Here is a 25440-nt window from a genome sequence, read left to right as displayed (position 1 = left end):
AATAGCTCTTATACGTTTTGCAAATGACCAGGAACAAGGTGACCAAAGCAATTTTGGATCGATTTTAATAATATAGCATTATTGTGTTCACTTTTGAAATGTGTTGTGCTAGAATAACTTAAATAGGTTCTCGAACCAGTAGTATCGGGTAATGATAAAGAGGTATTATGTGGTTTAATTTTTTGTATTTTTTTCCTTTTAATTTTTGCCCCTCACGAATAAACTAAATTTTTTATCACAACCATTGTGTAGAGCAAAGATTTAATCGGACAAATATAATTTCGCTTATACTTCATACCGTCAACGCTTCAGGTTTGCTAAATCTGGGGTAATATGGATCAATGCAGATGAAGACTCAAAACGATTTTCCCCGTCAACACCAAAGGACTTTTTCAGAGGAGATGAGTTTCTGTTGTTTAAACGTTTTTTTGAGAAAGTAGTCCGAACCCATTTATTTTGTGAATGTAACGGTAATCGAACCCGTCCCTCCCGAACCGAAGTCCGAGACGAAAACTTCTAGGAACTACACACTCTATTTTTATCACTGGGGTCCAAAACCGGTGCCTAAATATCATTACTGTATAAGTAATTGAACCTCATAACTATAATTCTTGCTTATAACCACTCTTTAAACCTAATCCTTCTTCATTAGCAAATCTCAATTTTTTCACCCCAATACAGCATAGTTTAACTACTTTTAAAAACGTTTAAACGTACAAGGACATTTTGATATTTTCTAAGAAAGCCCAAACAAAGGGCCCCCATTGAGCCAATGCTACTATCAAAGAAATTAAATGCGCATTGAGAGAGCATTGTATTGGATTAGGTGTTAAAAATAAACGTGTCTTGAACGTTTGATTAACGATTTCCGTTCTTCATTACTTTATTCTCCAATATGCTATATTTTCCACATAAGCGATATCAAAAACAGCTTTTAAATTAAAGAGTGTAGATTATACGTAAATACTTTTGATTGATATGTGGGTGTTAGATAATGTTTCAGTATAAAATGATCAGATTTTCTTGACAAATAAGAATGATAAATATACTAAATTGAATCACCATTTTAAACACATTTCTTTAATGTTTATATTAAGAATGCAGGTTGTCTTTGCTGAACTATTAAAACTAAGTTAAAAAAGCAAAAGCTCTAAAGTAAGATGTAGCTTTTAAAAACAATCCATTTTAATATGCAAATACCATTTATACAAATTAAGATAAATTAAAAATTATACATCCATACATAATATTATAAATAAATAAACCCCCTCCTTTTGTAATTTTTAATTGAATTGTGATAATCATGTTTTGAAATAGTTTTCAAATTCATATCTTAAGGTAAAAAAGTATTACGTATCCAATACCATATTGCACCAATTTAGTACCAAAGATAGCTTTATCACTTCTAGAACATTAATGAGACTTTGGAAGAAGCGAGATACTTCACGATATCAACTAAAGCCATCCTTATATCTTACTTAACTAGTTTAATTGCTTTAACACCCATGTTTTCATATTAGCTTATCTAAGACCTAGAAACTTGCGGAACTAACTTTTGCTTAAGTACTATATTTAACTTTCCAGTAAAATCAATACCTGTTTAAGCTAATTAAACCACATGTGACTAATATTCAATTATTTTAATTTGATTCGCCATATTAATTGCATGAATCTTTTTATGATTTTAAATAGCTAAAATTGAAATAAGTTTTAAAATATCGTTTTTATTATAATAAAATTTACATTCACATACTTTTAAGGTGAAAGTTCTGTTTTTTTTCTGTTATTTGTTTCATAGAGCAAACTAATGTAATTTTAAAAATATATGAAACAAACAAAAAGTAAATAAAAGATGTTTACAACCATCTTAACAAGAGGATATATTACAAAGTGCGTATATATTTTACATTATTGTTAATAACTAATAACATACCTAACACATCAACAATTGTAAAACTTGTAACGCATGTTTATCAATATAAACAATATAACATGCATCTTAAAAGTAACGATTTAACAGACGATGACGATTGATATGAGATTTGAAGACTACATAATGTAAACGTATGAAAAACTTTGTACAGTGTGAAGCTTGATGAAGCTTGTTTATACCTTCAAAACAAAACCTTCTTTATACAGGGTGTTCCAAAACTCTCTACTAATATTTTAGGGCATTGTTCCTGAGTAAGAAACATATCTAAATATCATATTTAAATTGTCCGGAAGTCCTTAGTTACTTACACAGCCACCATTACGAAATTATATTTTAAACGAAATTGAAATGTTGCACAAACATTGATGACAACTGGACAAAGCTACAAACAAGCTACGAAAATTTTTAAAATTCAAAAACAAAATGAAAGTAATTTAAATTTTTGGTAAAATAAATGGTTATTGAGTTATTTAAGAAACTACATTTTAAATAGCAACCATTTTGTTTTATAAATTTGAAAAAAATCTATCTTTTTTTGATTTGTCCACTTGTCATAATTGTTTGTGCAAAGTTTCAATTTCGTATATTTAACCACTTTTTAGAAAAAAAAATAAGTGAAAACACAAAATGGTGGCTGTGTGAGTAGCTAAGAATTTTCGGAAAATTTAAATATGATATTTCAATACGTTTATTACTCAGTAATAATGCTCTATAACATTGGTAGAGATTTCAGGGACACCCTGTGTATGCTTTTGATTGCCTCAACCAATGTTGCATACACTTTTTGTGTCTCAAAATAAATATTGTTTTGATAATGATACATCAATTAAACATTAAATTACATACAGTATTTTCGAAAGGGGAGAAGGCTATACACTTGTTACTCAATTAAAAACATAATAAGTTAGGAACGTTCTGCAATGCCTTATAAATATACGTTTATGTTAGCTCTCCCTTAACAATCTACCTAGTGCAGTTTGGTGTAAGGGTGTGTCACCGTACCACTTTAGGTAAAGAATAGAGGAAACAATTCCCCTTGGGCATTCTACCCTCGCAATCTGAGACAGATACGACCGAGTTAAACAGGGGTTGTCGTGACATTATGTCAAGGAATAAGGAAAATAAGAAGGGAGGGGTGAGTTGTTTTCCCACAGGTATTTATGTAAATTTCTGTATTTTGAGTAATCAGTTTAAACATGAATTTTACGATCTTTTATAATATTTTGAGCTCTCATGTTCCATTTATTGTAAAATTTCAATACATTTTTATTTCTTTATATTTTTATTAGGCTAAATTGAATGAAATATTTGTTGCTCTAATCTATGTTGGTCTGATTAAAAAGTTACATTATTTATTTTCCTTTGATCCAATGTAATAACAAACTAATTACATAATTTGGTTTATTCAAAAACTCGCATGACGTAACAACGTGCATTAAGAAAAATGATTCTGTAATTTAACACGTAATGTCTATAATATTAACCTTTATAATACATACTTTGTTAAGGCTATGATAAATTCAAAAGTCCTACAGTGATCCAGATAATTGTAAATATATACATGGTACATGGTACATGGTACATGGTACATGGTAGTTGGTACATGGTACATGATAGTTAGTACATGATACATGGTAGTTGGTACATGGTACGAATACATTATCTTTATATTCGCAAATAAACGTGGACTTAGATAGGTGTGTATCTACCATCAAAAACAACACTGCTGAGGTCAAAAATAATGCCATATTTTCACTTGTCCCCAAAATTAAATTTAACTTGTAAGTTTGCCCTCTTAAAAATGTATTCCTTGAATATTAATATTTTATAACTTTAATATACTATTGAATGTACTTAGTTTTAGAATACATTAGGAACGTAAACCGTTTTTATACTTAGATAAAGAGTATTTCAAATTGCACAGTTTTAGTAACTTTGATTATAAACTTATAATGACCATCATCCAATTGGAATCAGAAAAGCCGGAGTAAAATTAAGATAAAGAACTTTTGCCAAGCAAGTTTAGCAATCAATGAAACTTAAACGTATCAAATCCTCAAAAATGTTTGTTATTTTAAAGATAACAAGCTAGTTTAAAATATAAATTCAAAATTTAGTTATATTAGATAAACTTTTTTTGTTCAAGACATGTTTCACCACAAGTATATTAAGGGCCGCTTTCCCCAAATCAATTTTAACTCTGATCAAGGTTTAAACTCTAGTTTAACCTCAGATCCACTTTCCCCAAAATAATTTCTCGGTTTAAACTAGATTTGAGTTAACCCTCCGGGTGGGGTGGTTTAACTGGCGATCTATGGGTTAAACCAGAAGAGAAGAATAATAGCTTGATTTTGATTGGCTCTTGGCTGACTGGTTACGTTCGGCAGACGGCAATGACAATTATCCTGTCAAACATAACCTAAAATAAACTGAACTGGAAATAAATTAAGAAATAGCATACCATAACCTATGTAGACAATGAATTCATGACTATTTCAAATTTCAAGATATATGGCTACAGATATACAGAAATGGTTTTAAGATTGTTAAATGCGTAGAGTAGGCCTAAATTATTATATTTTCGGTTGGTAGTATCGTAGTTGTGTACAATGGATAGGTTACCTTGTCCACAGCAACGCAACAGTGGTTGGAATGTTTGCTCATAAGAAGCCTTTTGGTTTGATTTTATTTTAACACGAGTCTTACATTACACAAAAGTAAATATTAGTTAACATTCGGGCCTAACCACTAGCCTATTATCATGTGTAAATTAACAACTACTGTAGTAGGCCTAAAATTAAAATTTAGTTTAGAAACATTGATCGAACGTGTCTAATGCTGAGTAGCCTAGGCCTGTCATTACAATGGATAGGCTCTAGTTTTTAATCCACAAACATTAATTTTGCGTTTTTCCCTACATTTTCCCATGATTGTAATTAATGCTTTTATTTGATGCTTACAGTAGGCCTACTGTGTAATTAAGTTTGAGCTTAAATAAACACAAGAAATTAAATGCTTATAAATTAGCATCAGTACAATTTATCAGCCTGCAAATAAAAATGTTTCTTTTTAATGTCAACAATTGGAGACAATGACAAGAAACTTAATACAAATAACCAAAACACGAGAAAATTAATGACAGATATGTCGTAGTGGGGAGTTAAACAGATAATATTGCAGACAAAATTGCATAACAGTGTTGCCAACATTGTTGCTTGCAAAGAAAAGCCAGGTTAAACTAAACTTTCATGACAAAATAGTGGGGAAAGCCATCCTAAGTTTAACCCACCGATTAAAGTTAATCGAGATTAAGTTAAACTTGATTTGGGGAAAGCGGCCCATAATGACTTAACTCAATAAACGGCTTCAGTAAATGTTGAAGAATTTTAAAATGTTACTTTGTTACAATCCAAAAGGATAAACAATTATCAAGAAAAAATGGTAACTATATAATATCATTAAAAATATTTGAGTTATAACAGAATTCCCTGTCAATGTTAGTGAAATCCTCTAAACATAATTTCTTAAATTTCATTCTTCATCTTAGAATTATGTTTACGGATAGCACGATCAAATATACTCAGCTAATGTAAACACAGCTATATTTTTACCAAGCTACTTAAGTATAATTACAATTATTCCTTGTTTTCAACATTGCAGATTTATTTCCGCTTTGCACAAATCAAGATTTTATTACATATTAAGTGTGTTTTAATGAAGGAGAGTTATTTTTTATGTCTTAAAGAACATATATGTAGGCTAATCATTATAATCGAAAGTTTTATTTGTATAACTTTATACTAGTGGCTTGCAACCCTTAAAAATAATAACGCTCTTATAAGTGAACGGCCGAAAACCTTGTTATTATTACTAAACACATTCAAACTTAATAAAAAAGCACAAAAATTAGCTACTGGGTCCAAAGCGGTCTCAAAAGGGACAGAACTAGTGGCCCTTTAGTTTTCAAACAAGTACTACTTCTATGTAATTACATACTATTTGTTGGTGGATGAAATAGAATTTGGATTATGAATTAACATACATGTTACTATGTTACATGATATAGATTTAAATTACATTTATTTACAATAAACCCTATTAAATTATGATATATTTTGCCATTTATAGGCAAAGTAACCCATTACGCATGTCATTTTGATAAATTATAATAGTATTAAACCAGATTCATTTATTTTATCGTGATCCATAGATTAGAATCCTAATGTGATTAACTAACGAGATTTTCAGAATGCTAAGATCTGATTGCTATACAAGCTTGTATAACATAGTTTTACATACATATTTAAAATTAGTAAAGAGAAAACCAAGAAAATATATTTTTTATTTGGGCAAATTTTAATCCGTTAACTATTTTTATTGCAATCTTTAGATCGATGGTTCAATCTTAGTTTCATCCTACCCAGATGGAATTCGATATTGGGCTGCCAATTAATGATATGTCATAACAAAACCATAACAAAAGGGCCGGAGATTGATGGTAAAAGGTTAAACGTTTTCTAAAAAAAACACGAAAAAAATTAAAAGCAGTTGTTTCACAAAACTACCAACACAACAATTACAAATGGAAAATAACCTAGAATAGTTATTTAAACTTGTTCTCTTGTTGGGTTTAAGGGGCTACGCACAAGTGCATTGAGTCACACATTAGCTGATCCAGGATTGGCACGTTTTCATAATTAACTTGAACAGTTTATTAGTGTGAAGCCACCGCGTTGCCGACCGCCCCAGTCTCTGCTGGGAACGGAGCCCTGCGTTGCTCAATTATTTACCTACAAGAGGGTCGAAAGCAATCTAACAGGACTTGAGGAGATTAACTGTGTCATTCTGATGCATGTCTTGAGCGTCCTGATTGAATTTAGGAGATTTTAGTGCACTAAATAACATATTGAATAATTGAATATTGTTTCAGCCCGTACTACCATAGATAAAACATACTCCTGTAGTAGTATTCTCATGATCATGGAACAGCTGAAGCCAATGTTATTGTTAGTTCTCAGAGTGAAAGTAAAATAAGTATATTCATAAAGACGATATAAAATTATTGGCAGGCGAGGCTCTCAACGAGTCTTCTGATGTGTATTTCGTTGTTTTATTCATGGATCTGTGTTTATATATCTCTTTTTTAGCTGAAACACTGTTCCTTGTTCTTCTAAAATCAGATTTTACATAATGAAACTTGAAATAAAATGTTTGCTGGAAAATAGTGGAATTTTCATTCAAATATTGAAAATTCAACTATTTCTACGAATATAACAGATTTTTATATTCCTCTGGATATAACGGTTACGATTCTTATAATATAGTTATATCAATGGTTTGATGACGAAATAGTATATTTCATCTCTAGGGCCTAAAGTGACTCTTTTTTATCCGAGGTCAAGTTTTACGATCGAGGCGAAGCCTAGGTTGGAAAATGACTGAGGGTTAAACAGAAACTTTTGCCCATGTGGTGAATTATATTTTTCGTCATATTGCATCATTAAAACGACCAGCTTGTTTTTAAATCTGCTGATGCAAATAAGCAGCTATTTAGAAAGTGATTCAATCATTTCGTCTATTACGAGTGTGTTACAGTACATTATACCATCGATGTGTCAAGCAATCAACAACAATAGACTAACAGCTTACCTAAGAAATCAATCGATAAATAGTTAATCAATAATAAGTTAAGTTAAGCTAATTATCATAAGTTAAGGTATCAACAATTGTCACGATCAACATTTACAACGGTTTACAACAGCTTATTTCTACTGCCTAGGGATTAAAAAGGATTTTTACTCCCTAGAGAGTAAAAATGCTACTTTAGACTCGCAATGAATGCATTAAAAACCGGCTGTTTTTGCTGCAGTATGACGAAAAAACTTTTTTAGAGACAAAAATAAAATAAAATAATATTATTGTTTTAATTTAAATTGTATTAATAATTAGTGTCTACATTATTTTTTAAAATATACGAATTTACTATTAACAATTGAGGGAATCAAAAAGGCCAAAGGGAACCCTTTTATACAATTTCAGATAAATTATTATTGTGTTTTATTTATATTTAAACTAGATTTTATTAGTATTTCGTAGACTCCATTTTTGTGAAACCCCCTTTTAATTTCATAGCATAGTGGATAATTATGGTAAAATTTGTGCTAGGAATGTCGTCCAGTATGATCCGTCCATTGTTGTTATAAATAGTTTTACAAACTATTGAATATTAAATTTAAGTTTTAAGAAAATCAGTAAATACATGTGTTTGTATTTCAAGTAGCTATAATATTAATTTACCACGAAGATTTATGGATTTAATCGCTCACCTATTTTTTTAAAGCATATTTACTATGTAACAGTTTAAGGATTATTAAATAGATTTATGAACTTGAAATAGCATTATTTTAAACAATTATCTAGAGGAAATTTAAAAAATCAATATATTATGAACCCCACTATATTAGTATCATGTACCTAACGTTTTAACTCCTTTTGATCAATTAAGGTGTGTTATTGTAATAGTTAGTTACTAAACTCAATTCTTACACTGAAGATATATCAAATCAATTTGCCCACTAATCGAAGCTGAAAAAATTAAATCCCCTTTCTAAAAAGAATGTATCTCATGAACCCAATAAGGCTCTAAATTAAGGTGTAGTTAATCCGTTTACAATAGATTGATTTTACCGTTAGAAAATGGATGTCCATCGAATCTTGGACAAACATCATCAATCTTAGAACCTACCTCCTTTAGGGGAATCGTTCTGTCTGTAAAAGCTTCCTGAAACGTGATTGTTTTATAAGCAGTAAAAATATAAAACAGAGCTAAAAAATGGTAAAAATTTTATAATAACAACTTACGTCAATCAATCCAATATGTTTATGGAGGACGCACGTTTCGACCTTTAGGTCATCTTCTGCTCCGCTTTTTCACTAGGTTGTTACGTACTTAGTTGCATTGTTGGTGTAGCAACCGCGTCAAATAATTTACATTGTGAAACATAGTCAGACCACGTAAACATAAAAACACAAAACACGACATTGACGAATACGAAAAACATTTAAAATACTATCACCGTGCGCACGGCTGAACGGGCTCGGGACTGCGGCGGCACTGACTTGTCCAGGCACCCTGCTTTGGACTTTGAACATGACGTCACTCACTCCTTGTATTATCCGTCAGTCGAATAATGGTGTCATATACAGGATTGGCGTCAGAATGAATTTTTTCATTTAAAATATTTTTTTTTTTTTTTTTGTTTAGCTTGAAGTCCTTGTATATGGCCATTTCCTCTATTCTGTCAAGCCGCTGTCCTTTCTTTTCCCTCGCTAAGATTTTCAAGTTACTACTTATATTTGTATAAGTGTGTCCCAGTTCATTTAAGTGCTCCGCATATTTTGATTTAATATTTGTTCCTGGCGTTCTGTTAATATTCTCAAGCTCTTTAACATGCTCTTTAAATCTCAGTTCAAAAGATCTGCCGGTCTGTCCTATATAAAATGCGTTACAATCATTACAATTAAGTTGGTATACACCTGAAGCTTTGTATTTATTTATATTGTTGGGTTTATTCGTGTTGCTTAAGATTTTCTGTAAATTGTTTTCTGATCTGAAAGATGTGGTGATATTTTGTTTTTTAAACGTTTTCTTGATAATGTGTTTAGTTTTCTTTGAATACCTAACAGATGCATACTTCTTGTTTGATTCTGATTGTGATAAATTAGGTGATATATATTTTGCCATGCGTTTATTATACATTCTGTCAATAAGAGCTGGACCATAACCATTTTGCTGGGCTATATATTTAATGGTATTCAATTCCTTCTGTTTGTCTGTGGTACTCATTGGAATGTTAATTAATCTATGTAACATGGAATTGAAAGCTGAGAGTTTGTGTGATAACGGATGATAAGAAGTTGCGTGGATTACTTGATCGGATTGTGTGGGCTTCCTGTATATTTTAAAATGGTGCTTATTATTAACATTGGATATGGATAGATCTAAGTAATTTATGCTACCATTAGATTCGGTTTCTGATGTGAAGGATATATTGTTGTGTATGGAATTTAAATATTTTTCAAAGATAGCTGTTTGTCTCTTATTGCCCTTGTACAGACATAAAACATCGTCCACATACCTCCACCAATAGATGATTTTACTATTGTATTGATTGCCTGCGAGTATTTTATTATTTTCTAAATTATGAAGAAATATTTCGCTAAGAATTGCTGAAAGTGGTGAGCCCATTGCCAATCCCTCAGATTGTTCATAGTAATTGTCATTGAACACAAAATAGTTTTGCTGGACGATAATACTGGCCGCGGTAATCACTTCCTTTATCTCATTATCACTTAGTTTCCCCCCTTCTGTTAATCTCTCCTTCAAAATAGTTAATGTTTCTTCTACTGGGATACTAGTGTACAAACTTTTTATGTCATACGAAATCATTGTTGTACCTTGTGGTATGTTGATGTCTTTGATTTTGTCAACTAGGTCAAATGTGTTTTTTAAACTTTTACTGTCCTGTAAAGTGATTGATTCTCTGATGATTTTGTCAATTTTCTTTGCCAAAAAATAAGATGGGGCTTCTTTGAAATTGATAAGAGGTCGAATTGGGGTTCCGGCTTTGTGTACTTTTGGGAGGCCTGTTATCTTGGGGGCTTTTGGGTTTGTCACTTTGAGAAACCTTTTCGTGGATTCATTAAAAAGCTCTTTACTTTCATTAATAAATTTATTTACTTCCCTGGTATATTTAAGGGTAGGATCTTTGTTTAGCTTATTTATATCATTGTCATTAATAAAGTCCAAGACCCTTTTGTTGTAAGCATCTCTGTGTAAAACCACTGTTGTATTTCCTTTGTCTGCTTTTACGATCAAAGCATTGTTATTTTCTAATTTATTTTTAATTGATTTGATGGTTTTGCGAATGTTGTCCTTATTTTGGGGGATGTTATGCATGCTGTCAACCTTATTAACTATATCATATCTTATTTGATTTCTTTTGTCATGCGATACATATTGGGTGGCACTTTCTACGTCAAGAAGAGAGTTGACAATGTTTTCTGTTTCATTTATGTTAACACAATATTTTAAACCTTTGTTTAATAGATCCTGTTCGTCTTTATCAAAACTTATATCAGTATTGTTTACAACTCTGGGGTAGAATTCATGGTCAGAAACAATTGTTTGTGTAGGTTTCTGAATGCTTAAAAGTTTATTTAATTTATTTCTCTGAGTATCTCGTTTTTTACTTATGATAGGTTCAATCCAATCATTGACCTTTTGTAAAAATGCAATCATGTTTTCATTGTTCAATGATTGTCCTATTTGTATGTGTAAGTTAAGCAATTTTTTATTTAACCTGTCTTTTTTAGAATAAAGTTGTTTTATTTCAGTTTTTAGCCAGGTTTTCTTAGCTACGGAGATTGCTAATTTGGCTGCAACTGTTTTGCAATTCGTCCGTATGTGGATGTAGTTGGGCGTAATGTCATTTTCCAGACAGAACTTGTTAAATCTTATGTTCTCAATGGTCTGATCTATTGCCAACCTAGTGTATCTATATTGGTTCATTGCTACCTCTGCTTGACAAGCCGAATTCATCATGATTGATTCGTAGCAAACGGATTGATGTTTAACTTAATAATAACAACTTACGTCAATCAATCCAATATGTTTATGGAGGACGCACGTTTCGACCTTTAGGTCATCTTCTGCTCCGCTTTTTCACTAGGTTGTTACGTACTTAGTTGCATTGTTGGTGTAGCAACCGCGTCAAATAATTTACATTGTGAAACATAGTCAGACCACGTAAACATAAAAACACAAAACACGACATTGACGAATACGAAAAACATTTAAAATACTATCACCGTGCGCACGGCTGAACGGGCTCGGGACTGCGGCGGCACTGACTTGTCCAGGCACCCTGCTTTGGACTTTGAACATGACGTCACTCACTCCTTGTATTATCCGTCAGTCGAATAATGGTGTCATATACAGGATTGGCGTCAGAATGAATTTTTTCATTTAAAATATTTTTGTTTAGCTTGAAGTCCTTGTATATGGCCATTTCCTCTATTCTGTCAAGCCGCTGTCCTTTCTTTTCCCTCGCTAAGATTTTCAAGTTACTACTTATATTTGTATAAGTGTGTCCCAGTTCATTTAAGTGCTCCGCATATTTTGATTTAATATTTGTTCCTGGCGTTCTGTTAATATTCTCAAGCTCTTTAACATGCTCTTTAAATCTCAGTTAAAAAGATCTGCCGGTCTGTCCTATATAAAATGCGTTACAATCATTACAATTAAGTTGGAATACACCTGAAGCTTTGTATTTATTTATATTGTTGGGTTTATTCGTGTTGCTTAAGATTTTCTGTAAATTGTTTTCTGATCTGAAAGATGTGGTGATATTTTGTTTTTTAAACGTTTTCTTGATAATGTGTTTAGTTTTCTTTGAATACCTAACAGATGCATACTTCTTGTTTGATTCTGATTGTGATAAATTAGGTGATATATATTTTGCCATGCGTTTATTATACATTCTGTCAATAAGAGCTGGACCATAACCATTTTGCTGGGCTATATATTTAATGGTATTCAATTCCTTCTGTTTGTCTGTGGTACTCATTGGAATGTTAATTAATCTATGTAACATGGAATTGAAAGCTGAGAGTTTGTGTGATAACGGATGATAAGAAGTTGCGTGGATTACTTGATCGGATTGTGTGGGCTTCCTGTATATTTTAAAATGGTGCTTATTATTAACATTGGATATGGATAGATCTAAGTAATTTATGCTACCATTAGATTCGGTTTCTGATGTGAAGGATATATTGTTGTGTATGGAATTTAAATATTTTTCAAAGATAGCTGTTTGTCTCTTATTGCCCTTGTACAGACATAAAACATCGTCCACATACCTCCACCAATAGATGATTTTACTATTGTATTGATTGCCTGCGAGTATTTTATTATTTTCTAAATTATGAAGAAATATTTCGCTAAGAATTGCTGAAAGTGGTGAGCCCATTGCCAATCCCTCAGATTGTTCATAGTAATTGTCATTGAACACAAAATAGTTTTGCTGGACGATAATACTGGCCGCGGTAATCACTTCCTTTATCTCATTATCACTTAGTTTCCCCCCTTCTGTTAATCTCTCCTTCAAAATAGTTAATGTTTCTTCTACTGGGATACTAGTGTACAAACTTTTTATGTCATACGAAATCATTGTTGTACCTTGTGGTATGTTGATGTCTTTGATTTTGTCAACTAGGTCAAATGTGTTTTTTAAACTTTTACTGTCCTGTAAAGTGATTGATTCTCTGATGATTTTGTCAATTTTCTTTGCCAAAAAATAAGATGGGGCTTCTTTGAAATTGATAAGAGGTCGAATTGGGGTTCCGGCTTTGTGTACTTTTGGGAGGCCTGTTATCTTGGGGGCTTTTGGGTTTGTCACTTTGAGAAACCTTTTCGTGGATTCATTAAAAAGCTCTTTACTTTCATTAATAAATTTATTTACTTCCCTGGTATATTTAAGGGTAGGATCTTTGTTTAGCTTATTTATATCATTGTCATTAATAAAGTCCAAGACCCTTTTGTTGTAAGCATCTCTGTGTAAAACCACTGTTGTATTTCCTTTGTCTGCTTTTACGATCAAAGCATTGTTATTTTCTAATTTATTTTTAATTGATTTGATGGTTTTGCGAATGTTGTCCTTATTTTGGGGGATGTTATGCATGCTGTCAACCTTATTAACTATATCATATCTTATTTGATTTCTTTTGTCATGCGATACATATTGGGTGGCACTTTCTACGTCAAGAAGAGAGTTGACAATGTTTTCTGTTTCATTTATGTTAACACAATATTTTAAACCTTTGTTTAATAGATCCTGTTCGTCTTTATCAAAACTTATATCAGTATTGTTTACAACTCTGGGGTAGAATTCATGGTCAGAAACAATTGTTTGTGTAGGTTTCTGAATGCTTAAAAGTTTATTTAATTTATTTCTCTGAGTATCTCGTTTTTTACTTATGATAGGTTCAATCCAATCATTGACCTTTTGTAAAAATGCAATCATGTTTTCATTGTTCAATGATTGTCCTATTTGTATGTGTAAGTTAAGCAATTTTTTATTTAACCTGTCTTTTTTAGAATAAAGTTGTTTTATTTCAGTTTTTAGCCAGGTTTTCTTAGCTACGGAGATTGCTAATTTGGCTGCAACTGTTTTGCAATTCGTCCGTATGTGGATGTAGTTGGGCGTAATGTCATTTTCCAGACAGAACTTGTTAAATCTTATGTTCTCAATGGTCTGATCTATTGCCAACCTAGTGTATCTATATTGGTTCATTGCTACCTCTGCTTGACAAGCCGAATTCATCATGATTGATTCGTAGCAAACGGATTGATGTTTAACTTAATAATAACAACTTACGTCAATCAATCCAATATGTTTATGGAGGACGCACGTTTCGACCTTTAGGTCATCTTCTGCTCCGCTTTTTCACTAGGTTGTTACGTACTTAGTTGCATTGTTGGTGTAGCAACCGCGTCAAATAATTTACATTGTGAAACATAGTCAGACCACGTAAACATAAAAACACAAAACACGACATTGACGAATACGAAAAACATTTAAAATACTATCACCGTGCGCACGGCTGAACGGGCTCGGGACTGCGGCGGCACTGACTTGTCCAGGCACCCTGCTTTGGACTTTGAACATGACGTCACTCACTCCTTGTATTATCCGTCAGTCGAATAATGGTGTCATATACAGGATTGGCGTCAGAATGAATTTTTTCATTTAAAATATTTTTGTTTAGCTTGAAGTCCTTGTATATGGCCATTTCCTCTATTCTGTCAAGCCGCTGTCCTTTCTTTTCCCTCGCTAAGATTTTCAAGTTACTACTTATATTTGTATAAGTGTGTCCCAGTTCATTTAAGTGCTCCGCATATTTTGATTTAATATTTGTTCCTGGCGTTCTGTTAATATTCTCAAGCTCTTTAACATGCTCTTTAAATCTCAGTTAAAAAGATCTGCCGGTCTGTCCTATATAAAATGCGTTACAATCATTACAATTAAGTTGGAATACACCTGAAGCTTTGTATTTATTTATATTGTTGGGTTTATTCGTGTTGCTTAAGATTTTCTGTAAATTGTTTTCTGATCTGAAAGATGTGGTGATATTTTGTTTTTTAAACGTTTTCTTGATAATGTGTTTAGTTTTCTTTGAATACCTAACAGATGCATACTTCTTGTTTGATTCTGATTGTGATAAATTAGGTGATATATATTTTGCCATGCGTTTATTATACATTCTGTCAATAAGAGCTGGACCATAACCATTTTGCTGGGCTATATATTTAATGGTATTCAATTCCTTCTGTTTGTCTGTGGTACTCATTGGAATGTTAATTAATCTATGTAACATGGAATTGAAAGCTGAGAGTTTGTGTGATAACGGATGATAAGAAGTTGCGTGGATTACTTGATCGGATTGTGTGGGCTTCCTGTATATTTTAAAATGGTGCTTATTATTAACATTGGATATGGATAGATCTAAGTAATTTATGCTACCATTAGATTCGGTTTCTGATGTGAAGGATATATTGTTGTGTATGGAATTTAAATATTTTTCAAAGATAGCTGTTTGTCTCTTATTGCCCTTGTACAGACATAAAACATCGTCCACATACCTCCACCAATAGATGATTTTACTATTGTATTGATTGCCTGCGAGTATTTTATTATTTTCTAAATTATGAAGAAATATTTCGCTAAGAATTGCTGAAAGTGGTGAGCCCATTGCCAATCCCTCAGATTGTTCATAGTAATTGTCATTGAACACAAAATAGTTTTGCTGGACGATAATACTGGCCGCGGTAATCACTTCCTTTATCTCATTATCACTTAGTTTCCCCCCTTCTGTTAATCTCTCCTTCAAAATAGTTAATGTTTCTTCTACTGGGATACTAGTGTACAAACTTTTTATGTCATACGAAATCATTGTTGTACCTTGTGGTATGTTGATGTCTTTGATTTTGTCAACTAGGTCAAATGTGTTTTTTAAACTTTTACTGTCCTGTAAAGTGATTGATTCTCTGATGATTTTGTCAATTTTCTTTGCCAAAAAATAAGATGGGGCTTCTTTGAAATTGATAAGAGGTCGAATTGGGGTTCCGGCTTTGTGTACTTTTGAGAGGCCTGTTATCTTGGGGGCTTTTGGGTTTGTCACTTTGAGAAACCTTTTCGTGGATTCATTAAAAAGCTCTTTACTTTCATTAATAAATTTATTTACTTCCCTGGTATATTTAAGGGTAGGATCTTTGTTTAGCTTATTTATATCATTGTCATTAATAAAGTCCAAGACCCTTTTGTTGTAAGCATCTCTGTGTAAAACCACTGTTGTATTTCCTTTGTCTGCTTTTACGATCAAAGCATTGTTATTTTCTAATTTATTTTTAATTGATTTGATGGTTTTGCGAATGTTGTCCTTATTTTGGGGGATGTTATGCATGCTGTCAACCTTATTAACTATATCATATCTTATTTGATTTCTTTTGTCATGCGATACATATTGGGTGGCACTTTCTACGTCAAGAAGAGAGTTGACAATGTTTTCTGTTTCATTTATGTTAACACAATATTTTAAACCTTTGTTTAATAGATCCTGTTCGTCTTTATCAAAACTTATATCAGTATTGTTTACAACTCTGGGGTAGAATTCATGGTCAGAAACAATTGTTTGTGTAGGTTTCTGAATGCTTAAAAGTTTATTTAATTTATTTCTCTGAGTATCTCGTTTTTTACTTATGATAGGTTCAATCCAATCATTGACCTTTTGTAAAAATGCAATCATGTTTTCATTGTTCAATGATTGTCCTATTTGTATGTGTAAGTTAAGCAATTTTTTATTTAACCTGTCTTTTTTAGAATAAAGTTGTTTTATTTCAGTTTTTAGCCAGGTTTTCTTAGCTACGGAGATTGCTAATTTGGCTGCAACTGTTTTGCAATTCGTCCGTATGTGGATGTAGTTGGGCGTAATGTCATTTTCCAGACAGAACTTGTTAAATCTTATGTTCTCAATGGTCTGATCTATTGCCAACCTAGTGTATCTATATTGGTTCATTGCTACCTCTGCTTGACAAGCCGAATTCATCATGATTGATTCGTAGCAAACGGATTGATGTTTAACTTAATAATAACAACTTACGTCAATCAATCCAATATGTTTATGGAGGACGCACGTTTCGACCTTTAGGTCATCTTCTGCTCCGCTTTTTCACTAGGTTGTTACGTACTTAGTTGCATTGTTGGTGTAGCAACCGCGTCAAATAATTTACATTGTGAAACATAGTCAGACCACGTAAACATAAAAACACAAAACACGACATTGACGAATACGAAAAACATTTAAAATACTATCACCGTGCGCACGGCTGAACGGGCTCGGGACTGCGGCGGCACTGACTTGTCCAGGCACCCTGCTTTGGACTTTGAACATGACGTCACTCACTCCTTGTATTATCCGTCAGTCGAATAATGGTGTCATATACAGGATTGGCGTCAGAATGAATTTTTTCATTTAAAATATTTTTGTTTAGCTTGAAGTCCTTGTATATGGCCATTTCCTCTATTCTGTCAAGCCGCTGTCCTTTCTTTTCCCTCGCTAAGATTTTCAAGTTACTACTTATATTTGTATAAGTGTGTCCCAGTTCATTTAAGTGCTCCGCATATTTTGATTTAATATTTGTTCCTGGCGTTCTGTTAATATTCTCAAGCTCTTTAACATGCTCTTTAAATCTCAGTTCAAAAGATCTGCCGGTCTGTCCTATATAAAATGCGTTACAATCATTACAATTAAGTTGGTATACACCTGAAGCTTTGTATTTATTTATATTGTTGGAGTTGGTACAACAATGATTTCGTATGACATAAAAAGTTTGTACACTAGTATCCTAGTAGAAGAAACATTAACTATTTTGAAGGAGAGATTAACAGAAGGGGGGAAACTAAGTGATAATGAGATAAAGGAAGTGATTACCGCGGCCAGTATTATCGTCCAGCAAAACTATTTTGTGTTCAATGACAATTACTATGAACAATCTGAGGGATTGGCAATGGGCTCACCACTTTCAGCAATTCTTAGCGAAATATTTCTTCATAATTTAGAAAATAATAAAATACTCGCAGGCAATCAATACAATAGTAAAATCATCTATTGGTGGAGGTATGTGGACGATGTTTTATGTCTGTACAAGGGCAATAAGAGACAAACAGCTATCTTTGAAAAATATTTAAATTCCATACACAACAATATATCCTTCACATCAGAAACCGAATCTAATGGTAGCATAAATTACTTAGATCTATCCATATCCAATGTTAATAATAAGCACCATTTTAAAATATACAGGAAGCCCACACAATCCGATCAAGTAATCCACGCAACTTCTTATCATCCGTTATCACACAAACTCTCAGCTTTCAATTCCATGTTACATAGATTAATTAACATTCCAATGAGTACCACAGACAAACAGAAGGAATTGAATACCATTAAATATATAGCCCAGCAAAATGGTTATGGTCCAGCTCTTATTGACAGAATGTATAATAAACGCATGGCAAAATATATATCACCTAATTTATCACAATCAGAATCAAACAAGAAGTATGCATCTGTTAGGTATTCAAAGAAAACTAAACACATTATCAAGAAAACGTTTAAAAAAACAAAATATCACCACATCTTTCAGATCAGAAAACAATTTACAGAAAATCTTAAGCAACACGAATAAACCCAACAATATAAATAAATACAAAGCTTCAGGTGTATTCCAACTTAATTGTAATGATTGTAACGCATTTTATATAGGACAGACCGGCAGATCTTTTTAACTGAGATTTAAAGAGCATGTTAAAGAGCTTGAGAATATTAACAGAACGCCAGGAACAAATATTAAATCAAAATATGCGGAGCACTTAAATGAACTGGGACACACTTATACAAATATAAGTAGTAACTTGAAAATCTTAGCGAGGGAAAAGAAAGGACAGCGGCTTGACAGAATAGAGGAAATGGCCATATACAAGGACTTCAAGCTAAACAAAAATATTTTAAATGAAAAAATTCATTCTGACGCCAATCCTGTATATGACACCATTATTCGACTGACGGATAATACAAGGAGTGAGTGACGTCATGTTCAAAGTCCAAAGCAGGGTGCCTGGACAAGTCAGTGCCGCCGCAGTCCCGAGCCCGTTCAGCCGTGCGCACGGTGATAGTATTTTAAATGTTTTTCGTATTCGTCAATGTCGTGTTTTGTGTTTTTATGTTTACGTGGTCTGACTATGTTTCACAATGTAAATTATTTGACGCGGTTGCTACACCAACAATGCAACTAAGTACGTAACAACCTAGTGAAAAAGCGGAGCAGAAGATGACCTAAAGGTCGAAACGTGCGTCCTCCATAAACATATTGGATTGATTGACGTAAGTTGTTATTATTAAGTTAAACATCAATCCGTTTGCTACGAATCAATCATGGTAAAAATTTGCTTGGTTCGATTAAACATCAATATGCTCCAAATTAAATTCTAGCATTAAAATAGATTTATGAAAAAAACTGCTTAAAATTCCTAAAAATACTTTATACAAATTAAGCAAAAACCTTTTGAAAAATGTCTATACTTAGCGTATGGTTTATACAATTTTAATTTTATTTTATTGGTAGAGGAAACTGAGTTATATTTCTAATCAAAAGGATATAGCTATATTTATGAGAAGTAAAGAATCTACCTAGTAAGATTTTACTCACTAAACAAATAAATTATTCATTGGTATTTTCCAAAAAGTATGTAGGGTATTATTGAGCTGTGGACTAAAAACCAATATTCATTTGGGTTTCTAAACTACATATAAATTATTGAATCCTGTTTAGTAAGTGATTATAGTTATAGATTTTAAGAATAACCTAACTATACGCCAGCTTTAAGATGAAAATGTTATAAGTAACAACATCCAACAGTATACGGATAACTTACATTAATTGAAGTAATTAGGCACGGTATTGTAATTTATTTTAATTGTTTTACTGAAATTATTTTTCAATATCATAAATTCTTAAACTATATTATAAACTATTTAAAGGAACAAACAAATTTCTGCTAATATGAAGAAAGTATAGGAAGTGTTTTGAAAGTTTGTTTCCTAAATCAAGCAGAGAAACCTTTCCTCTTAGACAAATGAAGATTAAATTTTCCCTAACAGTAATTGAAAACCAGATAAGTCTCTGCGGTCTTGTTCATCTTCATTGTTGGTCAGTTGCCTCGTCAATAACAATCATGTTACTCCCTCTCTAAGTTTGTTCGTTATTGTTAGAATGGGTTTACGTCCACCCAATTCGTTCTGGCTTGGTAAAAAAGTAAAATAATCTGTTTGAAAAGCACACAATAATATTCTTTTCCATAAATAGTTATTTTAAATGGATGGTTTATATACTTTTAAATGAAAAAGTAATATTCCTTAGGAAAAGCATACACGTGTTGTCAAATAACCAAACAAAGTTTTAAAAAAGTAGTTTGTCAATATTAATATCTGCCTATCAGAAAGCCATTATTTAATTTATCAATGATTACTCTGTCGAATTCATTTCTGCGAATGGTAATAAAGTAAAAGTAATAAAGAAATGACCCGGCTGGCCTAAAAGACCAAACCTAGATGATCTAACTACTCAATTGCTACAAAAGAAATGAAAAGCCTGGGACAATGATACTATATAGTAAAGTATCTGAAGTCGTGGGACTAAATTCTTAATATTAATCAAATTCTTAATAATCAGGTTCTTAATTCAGGTCAACATTTCCATAACTTTAGGATACAAAACACACCGGCTTACTGTTATCGTATTGAAATTCAGATTTAATAGGAATGGATTGTACATATTTTAATATTTTCTTTTTCAAACAGCTATGAGAAAGTTTTGATCATCCATACTCCGAAATAAACATTAATTTTAGCTTAATTTACTATATAGGATAGCTATTATTACTTTGCTACTAGAGATTTAGATCAAGTATTTTTAGTGGTGTTATTTAAATAAACTTCTTCACTAAAAATTGATTTTGGTATCTTAAACTCGTTTATGTGTTGAATGGGCCTACTTTGACCAGTATATAATCTGCTACTCAAATGACATTTTTTAACGTTTTGAAATGGAACTGTCCAAACCATGGTCTTGTTACTAACTAATTCATAGCCCTAGGATGTATGGCAACTGAGACTGGAAACAAACGCGCTTGGAATCGAACCAGATTTAAAGGCGAGCGCTGTAACCACTCTAACTAAAAGTTAATTTACAAGGCACTAAAGAAAAATAGAGTTTTAAATAAACGTTTAATTTTTACATTATGTAGTAAATATTTTATTTTATACTATTCTACGTTACTAACATTATAAAAAAAGACAAATAAAATTCAACTATTTATTATTCTATCTTTTTAACGTTTTTACAAGTTTTAATGATCTTGGTGATTTAATGTTTTAATTTAATTTTGTTATGATGAATGTAATTTGATAATGTTTTGACAAACCAGTAAACTGTTAAAGAGTAAAGATTTGTGAGAGATTGATAGTTTCAAGGTTCATTATGCGCCATGATTGTTAGCAACTCGTTACCTCAATTTTACGTCAAGTTGACAGTTTTCAATCAGATTTCGTTGTCATTATAAGTTTACTGTTAAGGTTATTGATAAACTGTAATGAAAGCTTCACTTATGATGGAAAATCTTTTATTAATAATTTATATTTAAACTTGAGTTACAGACATTTAACTTTTGTGTAGTAGTTATAAATAATAATGCGTTATTTTAAAATATTTCTAATATATATATATATATGTATATTAAAATCACGTTTACAATAAACTATATTACTTATGCATATTTTAACGACATGTGACGTTTGCCGCCTATCATTGAAAGTTTTTACTTTTGATTGAACCACAGATAAGGGAATACTTATTCATTTGTATGGGATTGAATATGCTAATATCTCTAAATACTGCATTGGCGTATTTATATTGGAATGACAGGTGTCCAACATTAAACAACTTGAAAACATTTTTGGAACATTGGTTGAACATAGTGGACCATGTTGGAACATTTTTGAAACCTTGGTGGAACATGGTGGACCATGTTGGAACATTTTTGGAACATTGGTGGAACATGGTGGACCATGTTGGAACATTTTTGAAACATTGGTGGAACATGGAGGACCATGTTGGAACATTTTTGGAACATTGCTGGGCCAAACATGGTCCACCATGTTCTAAAAATGTTCCAACATAGTCCACCATGGTTGGAACATTTTTAGAACATTGGTGGAACATTTTTGGAACATGGTGGAACATGGTGGACCATGTTGGAACATTTTTGGAACATTGGTAGAACATGGTGGACCATGTTGGAACATTTTTGGAACATTGGTGGAACATGGTTGACCATGTTGGAACATTTTTGGAACATTGGTGGAACATGGTGGACCATGTTGGAACATTGGTGGAACATTGGTGGAACATTGGTGGAACATGGAAGAACATGTTGGAACATTTTTGGAACATTGGTGGAACATTGTGGAACATTTTTGGAACATTGGTGGAACATGGTGGACCATGTTGGAACATTTTTGGAACATTGGTAAAACATGGTGGACCATGTTGAAACATTTTTGGAACATCGGTGGAACATGGTGGACCATGTTGGAACATTTTTGGAACATTGGTGAAACATGGTAGAACATGTTGGAACATTTTTGGAACATTGGTGGAACATGGTGGACCATGTTGGAACATTTTTGGAACATTGGTGGAACATTGTGGACCATGTTGGAACATTTTTGGAACAGTGGTGGAACATGGTGGACCATGTTGGAACATTTTTGGAACATCGGTGGAACATGGTGGACCATGTTAGAACATTGGTGGAACATGGTGGACCATGTTTTAACATTGGTGGAACATGGTGGACCATGTTGGAACAAATCAGACTTACTAATTCAAAGAAGAACCACACTCATTTCCCTCGTTTTTCACTGCTCTGTTTACAATTTTAGAGTTAGTTTTCAGCTGTTTATTGATGTCACAACCATTTCTATAGAACAAGGCAGTAACTACACAATTGGATGAGTACTGCTAAGTAAAATAGCAGTATCTGTAGGACACTAAATAAGAAAGCAGTAACTGCAGAGCATGGACTGCTTTTATTCTTAGTACCTGCACTTACTGCTTTCTTTCTTAGGAAGCCTAGGGAAAGGTAACAGATACTGCCACTGAATATGTGCATAACTAAGAAACCACTGTAGATACGGCTTTTTAACTTAGCTCAACGGATTCAACGTAGTCTAAAACCTGGAACATTTTTGGAACATTGTTGGAACATGGTGTACCATGTTGGTACATTTTTGGAACATTGGTGGAACATGGTGGACCATGTTGGTACATTTTTGGAACATTGGTGGAACATAGTGGACAATGTTGGAACATTTTGGGAACATTGGTGGAACATGGTGGACCATGTTGGAACATTTTTGAAACATGGTTGAACATGGTACACCATTGCTGGAACATGGTAACAATGTTCCACCAATGTTCCAAAAATGTTCCAACATGGTCCACCATGTTCCAAAAATGTTCCAAAAATGTTCCAACCATGGTGGACCATGTTGGAACATTTTTGGAACATGGTGGACCATGTTTGGCCCACCAATGTTCCAAAAATGTTCTAACATGGTCCACCATGTTCCATCATTGTTCCAACATTTTCAACCAAATTCCACCAATGTTCCAAAAATGTTCCACCATATTCCACCAATGTTCCAAAAATGTTCCAACCATGATGGACCATGTTGGAACATTTTTGGAACATGGTGGACCATGTTTGGCCCATTAATGTTCCAAAAATGTTCTAACATGGTCCACCATGTTCCATCAATGTTCCACCATTTTCAACAATGTTTCACCAATGTTCCAAAAATGTTCCAACATGGTCCACCATGTTTCACCAATGTTCCAAAAATGTTCCAACATGGTCCACCATGTTCCACCAATGTTCCAAAAATGTTCTAACATGGTCTACCATGTTCCATCAATGTTCCACCATTTTCAACCATGTTCCACCAATGTTCCAAAAATGTTCCAACATGGTCCACCATGTTCTACCATGTTCCACCATGTTCCACCAATGTTCCACCATCATTTTTGGAACATTGGTGGAACATGGTAGAACATGGTAGACCATGTTGGAACATTTTTGGAATATTGGTGGAACATGGTGGACCATGTTGGAACATTTTTGGAACATTGGTGGAACATGGTGGACCATGTTGGAACATTTTTGGAACATTGGTAAAACGTGGTGGACCATGTTGAAACATTTTTGGAACATCGGTGGAACATGGTGGACCATGTTTTAACATTTTTGGAACATTGGTGGAACATGGTAGAACATGTTGGAACATTTTTGGAACATTGGTGGAACATGGTGGACCATGTTGGAACATTTTTGGAACATTGGTGGAACATTGTGGACCATGTTGGAACATTTTTGGAACATTGGTGGAACATTGTGGACCATGTTGGAACATTTTTGGAACATTGGTGGAACATGGTTGACCATTATAGAACATTTTTGGAACATTGGTGGAACATGGTGGACCATGTTGGAAAATTGGTGGAACATTGGTGGAACATAGAACATGTTGGAACATTTTTGGAACATTGGTGGAACATTGTGGAACATTTTTGGAACATTGGTGGAACATGGTGGACCATGTTGGAACATTTTTGGAACATCGGTGGAACATGGTGGACCATGTTGGAACATTGGTGGAACATGGTAGAACATGTTGGAACATTTTTGGAACATTGGTGGAACATGGTGGACCATGTTGGAACATTTTTGGAACATTGGTGGAACATTGTGGACCATGTTGGAACATTTTTGGAACATTGGTGGAACATGGTTGACCTATATGGAACATTTTTGGAACATTGGTGGAACATGGTGGACCATGTTGGAAAATTGGTGGAAAATTGGTGGAACATAGAACATGTTGGATCATTTTTGGAACATTGGTGGAACATTGTGGAACATTTTTGGAACATTGGTGGAACATGGTGGACCATGTTGGAACATTTTTGGAACATCGGTGGAACATGGTGGACCATGTTGGAACATTTTTGGAACATTGGTGGAACATGGTAGAACATGTTGGAACATTTTTGGAGCATTGGTGGAACATGGTGGACCATGTTGGAACATTTTTGGAACATTGGTGGAACATTGTGGACCATGTTGGAACATTTTTGGAACAGTGGTGGAACATGGTGGACCATGTTGGAACATTTTTGGAACATCGGTGGAACATGGTTGACCATGTTAGAACATTGGTGGAACATGGTGGACCATGTTTTAACATTGGTGGAACATGGTGGACCATGT

The sequence above is a fragment of the Macrosteles quadrilineatus genome, unplaced genomic scaffold (genome assembly GCF_028750875.1).
Source record: "Macrosteles quadrilineatus isolate MER2022 unplaced genomic scaffold, UCM_ALF_1.0 Scaffold_3__2_contigs__length_128488019, whole genome shotgun sequence".
Classification (NCBI taxonomy): domain Eukaryota; kingdom Metazoa; phylum Arthropoda; class Insecta; order Hemiptera; family Cicadellidae; genus Macrosteles; species Macrosteles quadrilineatus.
The sequence above is the reverse complement of the archived record's forward strand: the minus strand, read 5'-3'. Positions refer to the sequence as shown.